General features: G+C 40.8%; 1 protein-coding gene across 2 annotated transcripts in view; it reads left to right on the top strand.

Annotated features, from left to right (window-relative positions):
• NCOA3 (nuclear receptor coactivator 3) overlaps nucleotides 1–14,175 on the top strand; it is a 76,901-nt gene that overhangs the window by 17,579 nt on the left and 45,147 nt on the right. For both annotated transcript variants that reach the window (XR_004359977.1, XM_032704544.1), the window contains exon 2: nucleotides 966–1,005. The gene's annotated coding sequence lies outside the window, so the exon portion shown is untranslated. The remainder of the gene's footprint in view (nucleotides 1–965; nucleotides 1,006–14,175) is intronic.

Consider the following 14,175-nt stretch of genomic DNA (forward strand, 5'->3'; position numbering starts at 1 on the left):
TGAAACAATTCTGCCAAGCATAATGCATGAAGATTTGGTTCACTCTTAAAGAGAAAACTAATACTTCTTGTTCTGGGAGTAGGTCCTAATGTGGCTTGATTACATCTCATATTTTATTCTTGTCCTCTACAAATGAAGATTTGGTAGCTAATAATTACACTGAGGGTGATCACTGAAGAAGAAACTGGTGATTTAAGAGAACTTTCTGTTCAGGGTGAGTGGCTGTATGTATCCCTAGCACTTGATTTAGGAGATCTGTCCTTTTTTCAGTGATGCTTTTGTCTTTATCCTGGTGTTTTCCTTAGGGGAGAAGAGGGTACTCTATAACCAATATTGTTGTCCAGCTTTCTTCCACTCAGTAAAATAAAAAGGAAATCTGAATTAAATCTTCTGGCAAAACTACAGACCAGTAGTGTTGTGCAAAGAAAAATTAGAAAACTGAAGATACCACATCACTGTACAGTCATGTTATGCCTTCCTCTTGAATATAAGTATTTCTGGTATGTGCAGTATCAAAAAGAGTATAATGCACTTCATGTTTCTCTGTATTTTTAATGAGAAACAGAATTTCCAGCAGTGCTCTCTCATCTTTTTTTTTTCTTCTTTTTTTTGGCCTGACAGTACGAGGCGGATCTTTACGAAACCACAAGTGTCATGGAAAATCAACAGGAAGAAAGCGTTTTCCTCTCCAGTCATTTCGTGTGTTCTCCTTATTATCAGATGGCAGGGTTAAAAATAAAAAAAACTGACACTTTCACATAGTGTGGAGCTTAACTACACAACTGAGGGCCACAGAATATTGCAGCAGTATTAATTTTCATGGGTTCAAAAGGGAAGAACTTATATAGGAGAGAAATCCAGCCACTGGGAAACTCATTCCTTTTTGGACCAGGAAATTCCTGAACAGTAGATTGTGAAGTTTGACAGTGTGCTAAAATACATTCATATGCTTTTTTTCTTCCTAGGCATTCCTATGGGCTTCTGTTGGAGAGAACACTGTGCTAGGTAAGTCTCCTGTCAGGACTGCTTTGTTTGCTCTGGATCCATTCTCATAAACCCTTGATGTTTAGGGGGTTAGGAAAAGGGAGAAAAATAATTTCAATTGGCTTAGAAAAATAAAGGTATTTTCTTATGCTCTATATTAATATGGTATATAGTTTGCTCTCTTCCACCTCCCTTAAACTTGAGGGAATGGATGGTTTGACCTGACCTTGATATGTGTCATGGTATCTAATGCTGTCAGGCTTTTGGGGAATACTTGGACCACTAAAAGATGTTCCTCTTAAAAGTCAGGGGATGGAATGGTAGCATCCTTCTGTGTTTATATCTGCCTTTGTTTTTTTCATTCTCTCTACCACTGATACCAGAGTTTTCTTTTTCCTGAAGTCAGTGATGATGTGAATGCTTTGCTCAGAACAGTTCTTTTGAAAGAATGGTGATGAAGTCTGGTTTCTTGGCTCCAGCTGTTCTGGGCCCTGTGCAGACACAATGCTGTTCACTGGTGGGTGTTGTTTGTTTGAGGGTCTGTCATAACTTCTAGGGTAACCAATTTAGCCTCAAATAGATTGAGATGTCAGCCTCTGTACCTGTTGCTGGAGTGCAGCAAAACTGAAAACCTGTCTGGACATTCCATTCAGTGGGATTTTGCTCTCAAGAAAGGAATATTGTTTTACAAACTCCTTCAGAATAATCTGAATTCAGATCAGCTCTGCAGTTTAGCAGGTGCCCTGAAATAGAATTCAGGTGAGCTGGCTTGGTTAGAATAAGGTAAGGTTAAAGCAAACTGAGGAAAATGAAAGGAGACAGGGGGAGAAAAACCTTTGGACAATGATCTCTTCAAAGGACAGAAAAGACTGGTTTTTGTTTCCCATAGCTGTGCTCATTAAAACATTGCAGTTCCTAAGCCATGATTTGCAGACAGATGACACACTGAGTTAAATAGTGTGTGGTGGACAGAAGGGATAAATAACTTCTGCTCTTGACTGGATGGAGACACTTGTCTGAGCATATTGTCTGTCATAAACCTACCTCCAATGGGAAAAAAAGCTGAGTCACAGCATTTTTATTCTGTAAGGGGATTAATGATATCAGACTTAAGTTTTGTAAGCTTTTTCCTGTGTTCCCCCCATGGTGTGCCATGATTATCCTGTTATTGTTTGTGCACCATTATTTGTAGTCATCATTTATATGAGAATCTAACTGAGCTGAAAGCTCAGGTGCAGGTAAGGTTTTGTAGCTTTTTGAACTTCTAGTGGACTCTTATGTACACTAAAAATTTTTACTGGGCTTTGAAAAGAAAAGCTATGCCATGCCTAGAGACAATTATTAGTAACTCTTCTAATAATTTTGGCAGGGCCCAGGAATATAAACTTCTGACTGTGTTGTGCCTCAGCATAACTTCCCCCAGTGCTGAGGTGTGATGTGCTGTGGGAGAAGGTCATTCCCTGGACAAATGCTGTGTGCCATTTACTGGTAAGAAAACACACTGCAGCAATGACCCTCCATAGCTGATCTTGTCCAGCTCTATGACATAAATGCATGACTGGTGCTAATCAGTTAATTACTATGTTGGATCTGCTTATCAGATGCAAATATGACAACTTCCCAGTGCAGAAGTGTGGCTGAATACTAACTGTAAAGCTAAACTGAATTAAACTGCAGAATGTCCTGGAAGTCGAGTAAAACAGAATTGTTTAAATCATGGTGGATGCATCTTGGATGTCTCATTGGCAGGCAAATGCTCAAACAATGGTTCTCCAGCTCAGGGTTTTGTTGAGTGTAAGATACAATTCAGCTGGTCTGCTCTTGTATGGGAACTACAGATAAAATGCATGTAAGAAAGTAACAATAATAAAAAAAAAAAATCAACAGTTCTGTCCTGGCATTTCCATCAGTACACTATGTAAAAATGCATAAAATTTGCTTCCTGATGATGTGAAACTACCCAACTGCTTAGCCATTCATCTGCAAACAAGGAAGTGACTGGACCTGAAACAAAACATTACCAATGGTTTTGGCACTTGAAGGGGAAGGATATGATCCCTTCTGGTTTTGGCAGTCATTGACCTCTTGTACTGACTTCTAGAATGGCTGCAAATCTTCCTGAAAGTACTTGGAATATCTATGCTAATGTTGGTAGTGTCATTTTGGAAAGCTCTGCAGATAAACATTAGTGTTTGAGGAGTGCCATTTGTATAAAAACTTCCGTGAGTAAAACTGATTTTGTGCCTGCTGCAGGAATCTGAGGGAGCTTACTGTGAGACTTGTTGAAAAATGACTTTTTAATGAAAGAGAAGATACTGCTTCTTTAACAGGACATTAGAAAAACTGGAAGCATAAAGTTTTAAGCAATGGAAATTCCTTGTAAAGAATAGAAAAGTTTTTGAGGGGAAAAAAAAAAATCCAGAGGGCACTGAGAACCTTATTCAAAAGCATGCTGGTTTTTTTTCTCATAAATGAGGAGAAAAAAGGTCCTGGATAGTAGGAATTAATGTTGTGGTCAGGAATACATGCTTTTGTCCAGTAAAGATGGGAGTGTTAATGGATGTATGCAAAATCTAGAGAGTACGTGAGATTAATAAAACATACCTGCTTAAATCACAACCAAAAAGAATCTGGTAATACATCTTAATTTTAAGACAAAGTAGGATCAACTGTGAGGTGCTCTCTTGTCTTAGTGGCCCACTTTATAATGGTACCAGTTTATCACTGGGCTGCGGTTCATAATTCTCTGATGACTGGAAATCATAGAGAAATTACACATCAATGCAAACACTGTGAGCAAAGTTAGTGCTGGTTGACTGAGGTTTTGTTCAGTCAAGTTTTGAAGGTATTTTAGGATAGAGATTCCATAGGCTGTCTGACAGTGGATCCCCTGTTCACTTTCTACTTAAAACCTGAATTTTAACTTATTGCAGGCTGTAGAATTTTCCTACTGCCCTTTTGTTGTAGGGCTTGGAGGAGACTGTGACTTTCCAGTCTATAATATCCCTTTAGGTGGTGTTTTTCTGTTTTGTGTAGCACTGAACAAAGCTACCAACCTTTGAGGGTTTTTTTTTTTATTCCTCCATTTTGCTTCATTTTACAATAATTGACCCCTTAGATCTAAGATTTCATTCAACCAGTGATGTGCAAAATACTGTTCCAGCTTTAGTTTGCACAGTAAATTTTAGCAGCTGCTCTGTGTTACAACCATTGGTACTCAGTGAAAGGGCAATGTTTGAAATATAACCAGATAAGCTGACTGTGCTGTGGAGAGATGAATTAATGGAATTGGGGATTACAAAAAGTTTGAATGGCAAGCATTTTTGTTGAGCTAAATGAACACCTCTTGCAGCCAAATGAGGTGTACCTGCATACACTCAAACTTAATCAGATTTTAATTGCAGCATTAAGCTAGAAACACATTTCCATATTTCAAGGTCAGATTTCATTTTAGAAATGTCACCTTTGTATTAAGCAGCTGTATTTATTCCTTACAATTAAATAAATTATATATAAGCACTAATACTATGCGTGGAAAACTTAAACTATTTTGATTTCCTTTCTTCAGTGCCTTTTTTGTTTTTAATCTCTGATCTTGTACTCTCAAATCTGAGAGTCGAGTGATGCCAGACTCCTAAACTTCATTAACAGGCCCTTAATTATTATGAGATCATAGGATGCCAAGGTTAATTTTAAAAGCAAAGAGGATGTGTGTTTTTTCAATAAACTTTAACAAATAATCTATTTTAGTAGCCTGATGAAAAATGAGACTAAGTAGGATTCTCAAAAACATTCTAAGACACCAGGCATTTAACTCCCATTGATGGTTTGGGTGAGTCTGAACAGACTCACACACTATGGAACCCTGTTATGGAGAGCTGCCTTCTCCCCACAGCACTCAAACACTTCTTCAGAATATGAATCTACCTTTTAAAAAGTGTAGGTGTATCCAGAGCTTTGATTAAAATTAGTTGGTTTAGTGTAAGTTGATATATTTGCTGGCATTAATTCTATAACTTGGTCCTTGTGCAAACACCTGAATAAATGTTCACAAGTGCTGCATCTGCTGACCAGCAAAATGTGCCCAGGGCAAGTCAACGTGATTTATGGAGTGTGTTTCTTTCCTGCTCATGGGCCCTCCTTACTGATGGGTGTAAATATTTCCAACTGTTAAATCAGTGATTTCAATGCCAGTTTAAGAATATTATTTCAGAGCAGACTTTAATCAGAAGTTGGTATCTGTCACAAGCAAGGCAGTGTATGTCAGTGTTGTTCACTCTCCATTGGGAAAAACTTTTGTGTCCTAATTCGGATATCACAGAAATTCCCTGTGTTGGTCAAAGGCCAGCTTAGGATGCAGGCCCTTGACAGACACCTCAGATCTCCATTTATGACACGATTATCTGGTACTGGGTAGTAAAGAAAGTGCTTGTAGAAGTAGAGCACTGCACAGGTGACACAACAGACATAGATAAGCCTATAGTAGTCTTTTCTGTGAACTGATGGGTGCCAGTCCCACACAGTCTAACAAGCAGTTAAACAGCAATCTGCTTAATTAAATATGTGCAACGAGGGTTAAAGGAGTGTTGAGAGTTGGAGCTGACAACACCATTTTGAAGTTTTTTAAGTGACCTCACACACCCTTAGTGTTTCCGGTGTGACTTTTTGTACGCCTTTAAAAAGCTTCTGGACAAAACCAGCATAATTCACCCTAAGGAAAATTTCAGCTGGAATCCCACAGAGCACATCAACACCCCCTTGGTCACTGGACAGGGCCTTCTCCAAGGGCAGGTCACTGGAGGGGCAGGAGCTTGGGCTTTTAGTGCTCTTGGCTGAGCCCTCCAGCTGCGCTTTCCAACGGGCTCCCCAATTAGGAGGGATGGAGGGGTGGCCTTCACTAAGCCCTTGATCCTGCTGCTGCCTCATGCTTCGTGGGTGCTGTGTATGGGTGGGGCAGCACAACCTGGAAAAATGTCCCTGTTCCCTGGCTGCTGTGCTGCCAGGCTCTTGAACTGCTTTGTAGCTGGCAGGTTTCTGGAGGAGCTGCTCTCGCTCTTTGTAACACGGCGATAAAGCGTGTTCTGTCCTGTCAGCACTGCAGCAGCACAGCTACCTTGGTCAAATAAAATACTTGAGCATCTTGGCAAGCATTTAAAACAAAACTGAGCATGTTCAAATACTTTCAATAAGGCAGTTACTGTCTGTGCAGGGATCTTCACTGGAGCAGCAAGATGAAGTTCAGCTTGTTCAGGCATTTAATCCGTTTCTCTTTTAAAGCTTTGACTTCTTGGGCTGAATAAAAGGTTACACTTTGTTCAGCCGAATTCTCCACTCTGTTTTTAATTGCCTGAACCAATTTTATACGAGTTTTCCACAAAAAGTAGTTCTGAGGGGTGTGTCAGAGACAGTCATTAAAAAATGAGAACAAGCTGCTGGGATGGAAAATGTTATGCATCCTTAACCACAGATGTAGTTGGGCCGGCACAGGTAATGATATGCTGTAGTGCATTTTTCTATTTCAGGTGAAGATGCCCACCCAAAACCAGCAAGGTTCTTTTCTTTTAAGAGCACCAGTTTGTCAAAATTAACTTTCATTCAGTAGATCATCCTAACTTCAGCCTAGTATGAACATCTGTTGCAATGTTGGGTGTATCAAGGCTGTTTTATTAAAGATGAAGTATATTAAGTCGAGGGTGAGTGTGTGTCCCCAGATGTCCTTGTGGAAAGGTCTGTTGGTGTATGGTTTTAAATGTTTTCCAGCAATAGATTCCTTCCACCCTGCCCCTGCTGTGGTACTCCAAATTGTAGAATCTTAGTACACACAAAAAGCAAAAATAATGCTCTCTGTTTGGTGTGGGTCTTATTTTCATGACCTGGGAGCTTTAACAGTGTCTGGGAGGGGAAGAAACTACATCTGTTTCACCTCATGCATAATGCAAATGTGGCACGTTTTTAAAGTAACTTTTAAAATACCTTTACATCTCTTAAAATATCTTTAAAGGTTACAGGTGAACATGGCTAATTTCTAATTGGTTTTGTAGGCTAGGTATAGCCTTCAGAAACTGGTGTAGTATTCTGTAAGGAGCTTGAATGCTTTCCTGAAATGCCTTTTTCTTAAATGGCTCCCGAATAGGGCACAGTGTAGTTGGGTGGAGCCTCACAGTCTCAGTAGGATGTTAATGCTGTTAATTCAAGGGCAGTCTCTTACCAGCTTCATGAACTGCATAATAAAACATACCTAGTAAAAAAAAAAAAAAAAAGGTACATTTTCAAGTAGTTATTCATGCAGTTTAGTAAAGGGTCCTCGGAATTAGTGATTTTTTTGCAGGCTTGCTGGTGCATCATTGTGAATCTTTTGCTTGGAACGGTGATTATACAGACTCAGGCTTTAATTATCAGGTTATTTATGTAGTAATCTAGTAAAAAAAATTCCAAATATTACTCAGGTTTTGTGATTGGTATATTTTTGGAGACAGTGTTAGAAATTGCTCGTGTGGTCCTCCCATCCCCCAGCTTTTGAGCTCAGAGGAGTCTAGTTTGCTTGCAGCTGCAGTAGTAGGCATCTTTCTTTCAGGAAGTGACCTTGGCTTGTATTAATCAAATTCAGAACACACAGAAAAGCTTCTTGGTAACATGCTGACTTGATGTAAAATTTTATAGCATCCATTTTCTTTTAAAATGAGGCCATCTTATAAAAAGGGAATTTATTGATGATCTCTCAATTTAGAAGAATTTCTCTAAAATGACATGGTATTTAGAGAAGGTAAAACAGCAAAACCAAGCTGCTCTTTTTACTGAGAGGAAAATACTGAGAGCTTTTTATATATGTAATTAAATCTTAAACTGCTGTTGGCAAAACTGTATTTTAACCTAGCTAAAGTATGAAAATAGACCAGTTTTGTTGGTGTCTTTCCATTTTTGAACTAGAGTAGAAAAGCTTGGTAGTAGGGCATGAACTCAATCAGCTAAGATTCTCATGATGTCTTCAGCTTTCTGACTTTATGTATTTTAATCACTCCCTGCATCTTTTGTTAGCAGCTCTCAGGGCATTACACTTAACCTCATAGTAGCTGCATTAAGCTGCTATGCCTATTTGCATAGATTAAGAAAGGAATCTACCTGTGTCTGTTCAAGAAATCACTGTTTGGCCTTGCCCAACAGCTGGAAGTTGGTTTTTTTCTTTGGCTGCTCTTAAATGGAGTGGCTGACGATTCCTGAAGCAGGTTTTAAGGGGTTTTGCATGATTATCGTATTGCCTAAAACTGTTTTGTGAATTGAGCTACAGAAAGGTGACCATCAGTATTTTCAGCTGGTATAGGTGTTTCTAAGAGTCTTTATCCTTTTTCTGGACCTATACAGAGGGCTGAGACCAGAGTGTCTTTGACCATTGCAAAGTGCTGTGAAAGCCTTTAAGGTTCTGGGTAAGATAACTCACCAATTTTCAAACTGCATCTCGCTGGAAATTTAGTAGTAGCTGCCAACTGACTAATGGTTTTTCCCCCTTGGGTTGTCATATGCATTATCTTGAACAATCCACCATCTGGTTGGCTTAAGGGTTTGGAAAGCTAAGTTCTGTTTGAACTGGCACCTTTAGCATGAGTCTTTTCTGCGTGTCGATGGCATATTTACTCATTTTACCTCTTCACAGTTAGATTCAGATTCTTGCCATTCTTTCTGCCCCGTGTTGGAGATCAGAGTATGTTGACATAGATGCTCCCAAGTGCTTTGTGATGTCACTGCTGCCTCCTTTGGAATGGTTAGTTCCACATTGTTTGCCCTGCACATGTGTGCAGTGACTTGCCATTCTGCTTGGTATCAAGGCAGAGTTGCTAAGATCTCTAAGTAACCCTCCCCCTTTCTGCTGTGTTGAACCACACTCTTAGATTATGTTGGTACAGAAGCTGCCTGAATTACATGCTTTTTGTACTTCTCTTCATGCTGCCTTGTTTTATATTGTCTGTTGCTGCACTGAACTGAGAACTCGAGTGCTTTAGTCCTCTTTCCTTTTAGTCTGCAAGGCCAATAATGGGGTGATAAATTTGCTGCTCTCCTTGCTGAAGTGTAGTTGACATTGACTTTCCAAGATCAAATGGATGCCAGAACACAATCATAGACTGTGTCATTCAGTATCTGCTGTCATCAACACAGATTTTGGGGTGCCCCACCATGGACTGATTCACAGAGTCTGTAGACTCTGAGATGAAACTGCATTGTTAGTGCTGATACAGTGGAACAAGAAGCCTGTTCTATGTTCATCCTCTAGTTCTGTAATAAAATAAGTGGAGATGAAGATTGATATTGTCTTTTTCAGTGCCAAAGCAAGAAACCCATTACAAGCGTCTCACGTCCAGATCACTTTTTATGGCTACCCACTGTTGTGGCTGGGTGTTACTTGTTTGCTTGCGCAACACTGAAAACCTGATGGGTTTTTTTTTGTACCCAAGAGTCACAAAAATTCCGCGTCCATCCTTCACCGAGCAGATGGAGGATGTCTTGTTTTGAAGTCACGATCATCTAGAAACAGACTATTATTAACTGTAGTGTGGGGACGGAGCAGCAATACTCAGAGTATGCCACGGCACCATGAAGCAAAGTAAATCACTGCAGCTCTGGACTGTGCCTTCAGAATCCTTTCCGACAATTCTGTGCTGGTCCTCTCCCTCCCTCCCTTTCGCAAGGTCAGTCTTTCCTGTTTGCAGCGCAAATCCCGCAGCTGTCCCGGCTCCAGAGCTCAGCGCTGCTTTGATGCTGCCTCGCATCGCTCCTGCCCCTTCCATCGCTTTCAACTAAAACGGGGGGAGAGGGGACCTTGTGCAGCTCTTAACTTGTGACTCGCAGGCACTGCTGCTTCTGCATTTGTGCGCTGGAAGGTGCGCGGGAGGCTGGGGAGAAGGGAGGGCAGGGCAGGGCAGGGCAGGGAGGGCCGGGCCGCAAGGAGTTAAAGCCGCCGCCGCCCGCGGTTCTGGCCGCGGCCGCCGCGCGCTCATTGGTTGCAAAAAGGTGAAATTGAAACCACGGTAAACTTTTGACCCTGTAGCAGTTCTTGTGGAACGCCTTCCCCTTGCCAAGAGCTGAGGGTTCTCTCCCCCCCCCTCCCCGCCCCGCTTTTCCTGTATTTTTTTCTCTGCGATCGTGCTGTGCCGCATGCAGCCTCTCCCGGGGAGGGGGAGGACGGCAACCAGCGAAGGAGTTTCCGTGCGCTGCTGACGGCAGAGCTGGAAGATGCCTTAACCGGCTATCTTCGAAAACTCCCAGCAGTAAACAAGTAGGAGTCCATTTTTTTCAAGTTCCAGCGTGGTTTTTTTTCCTGTGGTTAAAGAAAAAAACCAACCCACCAAAAAAACAACCGCCGCATTGATACTGACGATCAGGGCTAATTAGAAAGTGGGGAAGGGAGGATGAGTCACCCGGCACTCTCTCTGTTGCTTAATAAACCTGTTGGGTTTTTTAAGAGATTGAAGTGGTTTCTCCTTATTGAAATCCGACGTAGAAATGCCTCAGTTTTACTACTTAGCTCCTACCTCGGTAAATTAAATACATATTTACCTAACGAGCAGTTTTTCAATTCTGCATCTTCCCTAGCTAAAAAACAAACAAACAAACAACATCTCAGTCTGGGACACAAGTAGTGCCTGCTCGACTTGGTTGCCAACCTGCAAAGTGTTAGAGGCCCATGGTAGGCAATGTTATGAATTTTTATTTAGGGTGGGTGACTCTAGCAAATTCTGGGCCTGATTAGTGTGTGTCACTTGCATGCTATGCGGAGTTTGTCACAAACCAAAAATATCTGTGGCTGAGAAAACTCATCTTTTCTGCGTAGCTTTGCCAAACCAAACAAATTAAAGCAGCATTACCTTTTGAACGAGGCATGAATACAATATTCAGTTCATCTGTGTTTCTTTCCCCTTAACCATGCCTGTCTTTTCACTAACAAAAAAAAATAGCTGACTTCATTACTTTACTGCATCAGCTTCCATTTTCTCCCTCGCTGGCTCCCAGGCACAGGTGTTCTTGCTGGAACCCTGAACTTACTGGATGTTAGGTGCCACCTAATCAAGGAGTCACTCAGCACCTCACCTAGAGATAACATTCAGAACTTCCTCAGTGAAGAAACCTGATGCTTGACTGCTTCAGGCTCAGGTTTTCACATCTCTAGCATTTTGTTCTTGCAAATAGTTTTGTCATATTTCTGCAGCGTGTCCATTTTCCTCATTAGAGATTAGGCTGGGCAGGAACCTTCAACTGCTATGATTTGGACTCTTTTTAAAAATTCAGTTTGATTAGCAGTTTAGTGGTTAAACAGTGTTTAGTTTGAAGCAGTATTAATATATAGGACAAAATTGTGAAGGTTCAGTGTGGGCTGTTCTTGTAGTGCTGCTTTTCCGATGCCCCTTTCTCCAGGAATTGAAGGAGTCTCCTGGAGCATTGACAGCAACACTTGGGGAACAATGAATATAATATGATTAATGGCAGATCCTCTGCACCCTCTTGTGTGCAATTGTTTTTGCAACTGCAAAAGAAACATGCACTTGTAATGATAGTTTGTGGCCTCCCTGTGTGATCCAGCTCGTGTTCCTAAGCAGCAGCTACTCCACAGTTTATTTACCCTCACTCCCTGTGATTCTTTGTTCTGTCCTCCCTGTGTGCTTCTCCTTGTCCACTTCATGGCAGTTCATCTGCCTTCACAGTGGAGCTGCAGGGAAGGTGCCTATCACAAGGAAATGGAATAAATGCTCTTCTGAAGGAAAGAAGAGTGAGTAACAACTGCTAGAAACCAAGAATCGCTTCTGAACTCTCTGAAGCGTCATTTAATGTGCCTGAAAGGCTTCTCTTGGCCAGTTGTGGGATGGCATTGTGGTAACATTGTTTTAATGTCAGAAATCCCTGACCTCTAAAAACATTACTGCATGTGCCAGCTGTAGGGTGGGAAATAGGAAAAAAAATAAATGCTGACACTCAAACTCCTGAAACACAAACTTGATCAGCTTTGTAAATTCTGTAACTTCCAAGTGCCCTGCCTGGGGGGAGTGTTATTGGAGAGCTGGCTGCTGGCAATGAGAAATCACCTGTGCAACCACTTCTAATGAATGTGGCAGAAAGAAGGGTATCAGGGACACTGTTGACACATTTTATAACCAAAAAGCATTAGATGCCCAGTTACAAACTGAAAATAAACGTTGGCATTTTATGCTGTTTTATTCTCTGTGTTTATTCAGAGTAGATTTTGAGGTTGGTTTCATCTCCTCAGTTTCCACAGTGGGGAATTGGCAGCTGCTTTGGAGCTGCCCTGGTAGAATTTTCACCATACTGTGAATGAGAAATTTAAAGAGAAGTTCATGCCAAGGTATTTTCATCTATTCTTTCCCTTATCTAGAGTAAGCAGTTTTACTGAAGGGTAGAAGGGTGACTTAGAGGAAATTCTAGAGCACAGCCTCTCAATTTAGAAAACTATTTTATATTCCAAAACTCACCAATGCTACTGTTGCACACTTCAAACTTCTGCTGGGTGATTTCCCCTCTGTCTCCTGGATTTGATCATGGAGTTGCACAGTGATGTGCATTCTGATATCCAGTATTAAGGCTTGGCACTTCCCCCTAAATCAGCTCCTAACTGTTGTGCTGGCATAAATGATGCAGAAAAAGAGTAGACCTGCAGTAGTTGGACCTTAGATTTTTGTTTGGTTTTGAAACATTACCATTGTATCTGTTCTCTACTTTTATATCTGTTGCAATTGGTGATGAACCTGCAGTCCAAGCATGATGCAATAAGTGGCTTTTTCTTGGCTTCTTCCTTGATAGGTTTGTCTCAAAACTGTCCTGTCTGCATCCTTGTTCCAACTCTTCAGTGATGAGCAAACTCTTGGTGTTCTGCAGCAATAATGGATTGTGCTTCTGCAACAGAAATGCCTTTTGGAAGAGCATGTTTATAACAACTTCTTATAAGAGAGTTAAAAAAAATCAATCTATTCATTCTTTTACCCTCTCTGTCAGTATACTATTTTTTTTTAAGTTCTCTTGCATTACCATCAGGATGCTACATGAATAGATGCAGAACATTTCAACTGCTAGCCACGTGAATTCTTTTAAGCGTGTGTGTGCATACACACAGTCTTGTTTATCAGGAATCAGTGTCTGAGATTTTTTTTTTCCTCTTTAGTATACAAACCAGTATGTGGAAAGCAGTGTTTTTCTGATAGAAGAGTGGTGTGATCTTGGGGAAGCAGAGCTCCTGCTGCGAGTTGTGTTTCACCTCCCGCACTGTCTTGAAAAATGTGGTAAATCCAAGGACTGGCTGCTCTGGCTGAAGGACTTTATGCATTTGTAATCTCTGTAGGTTGCATTGTCTGTGTAACTCTTTGTGGGTTGATATGCCCTGATAATCAGGTTATTCCTAGCTTCTCTTAGAGGCTCAGGTCTTTTCAGGCCACAGGGACTGTAAAACAGTTCCTTTCCTTACTCATTTCTACCATAGGAGCAGACCAGGTTATTTACTCTGCCATCTTTTTAGAAGGGTCTGCTTTATTTCCAGCACAGTTTAAAACTGGTCTTAGGTTTTTTTGCTTGTGTGGGGACCAGGATGGGGCTGCTCAAAGCAATTCCACTTGCTGATGTAGGGCCCTGTCTGCCATTTCCACTGAGCTTTTGTATATGTGTTATATGTCATGTATTCTAGTTCATCATAAACTCTGACTTCTCTAAACTTTCTTTCCTTTTGATGTTTATTGACCATATATATAACATATATATAGTGGTTGTACTTTAGGGTGATAATCAGTATAACCTGTCAGGCAACTTATCAAAGCAGCAAATGAATTGTAAATTCCATTTCTAGCACTACAAGAGACAACTATAAGCATTCTTTAATACCTCAGGATGTGATGTGATAGAGAATTGGAAAATTAGTGATGCCTATCTAATTTTTTTTTCTACTGCTAAGCTTTCTCTGTCCTAGGGAAGAAAAAGGGCTGTGTGTACTGAGCATGGACAATTGCAAGAAGTTTATTCTATTTGAGGGAAGAATTTCTAATGTCTTATGGGGGGAAAACATCATTCTACTTTTTATTCAATGCCTATTTAATCGTAAATAGAGGAGGCAAAGCTGAGTTATGCAAATTAAGGAGGAAGGGGAATTGCAAGCTCTGTAATGGTCATGATATCCTTTTTAATTGATCTGAGTGTTGTTCTTAAGAA

Source organism: Chiroxiphia lanceolata, chromosome 17 (assembly GCF_009829145.1).
Source record: "Chiroxiphia lanceolata isolate bChiLan1 chromosome 17, bChiLan1.pri, whole genome shotgun sequence".
NCBI classification, from domain to species: Eukaryota; Metazoa; Chordata; class Aves; order Passeriformes; family Pipridae; genus Chiroxiphia; species Chiroxiphia lanceolata.